Raw genomic sequence first — 1,213 nt, forward strand, 5'->3', positions numbered from 1 at the left:
GGTTGATACTGTGTTTTATGTTACTTATAACTCAACCTGTAATGCCTGATATCTTAATGTAACGTTTTTTGCCATGTTTTGTAAAAGCTTTCAATAAAAAAACAAACAAAAAAAAAACGCAAAAGCGCAAATGTAGGTTTCTGCAAGGGTTTCTGTATCTGGTCGACCTGGCCAACACGGTAATTAATGTTTTTTTCTTCTTCTCTTATATAATTTTACAACAGTACCAGTAGCAGCTCGTAATGGGCTGACTGTGATGTCCTGAATCAATGTCAACACGAATGCGCGTGTGAGCAGAGCACCGATTTGCAGCACATTTTCTGCGAAAAGATGGACATTGCTTATCCAATTAGTTGTTGCCTTTTGTGTCTTTAATTTTCGGCGTTCTATTCGGTTCTGCTTGCATTTTCTGAGGACACGAGGTTCATATCAGTGCATAAAAACCAACAGGACTATAACACCCAAGTGACAGTCTGTTCAGAGGAGTTGATAGTCCTGCCCCAACCCCACTACCAGAGGCTTGCGCTGTTTATAAATAAATAAATAAACAGAGCGAAGCGAGCGCCCGTTCACATGGCATACTGCGCATGCGCAGCTGAAATTATTCAGATCTGTGACGTCATCGAAAATTCTTTGACGTCACCTTCATTATAAGCCTACGTGTTGCATTGAAGGGAGTAACACAGTTGAGTTGGCTTTCAGAGCGTTCACAGCTTAGCTGTTTCAGATAGTGTGTTTTTGGTTAAAAGACTTTAAACTGTTTCACAAGATGTCTTCCATGTTATGGCGTGCACTTTCCTGGTTTGGCAGTAAACTGGATTGCTATGATGAATTGGAGGATAAAAGTGAGAATTTTTTTAGTCGTGGTACCTGGGAGGACCCAGAAGATACTACCATGGGCCCAGAAGCCACTAGCGTGGACCCAAGAGGGCCAATCAAAGACCCACGCATAAAATTGGACATGGTGACTTCCCTGTTGTGGAGTGGATTTTACTGGTTTGAAACCTGTTTTGATAGATTGGATGATGAAAGTGAGAATTTTTCAAACCAGGGTACTTGGGAGGACCCAGAAGCCACTAGCGTGGACTCAAGAGGGCCAAGCAAAGACCCAAGCATAAAATTGGACTTGGTGACTTCCCTGTTATGGCGTGGATTTTACTGGTTAGAAACTTTTGATAATTGATAGATTGGATGATAAAATGGGTGGGTTTTC

This window comes from Austrofundulus limnaeus, unplaced genomic scaffold, assembly GCF_001266775.1.
Source record: "Austrofundulus limnaeus strain Quisiro unplaced genomic scaffold, Austrofundulus_limnaeus-1.0 Scaffold372, whole genome shotgun sequence".
NCBI classification, from domain to species: domain Eukaryota; kingdom Metazoa; phylum Chordata; class Actinopteri; order Cyprinodontiformes; family Rivulidae; genus Austrofundulus; species Austrofundulus limnaeus.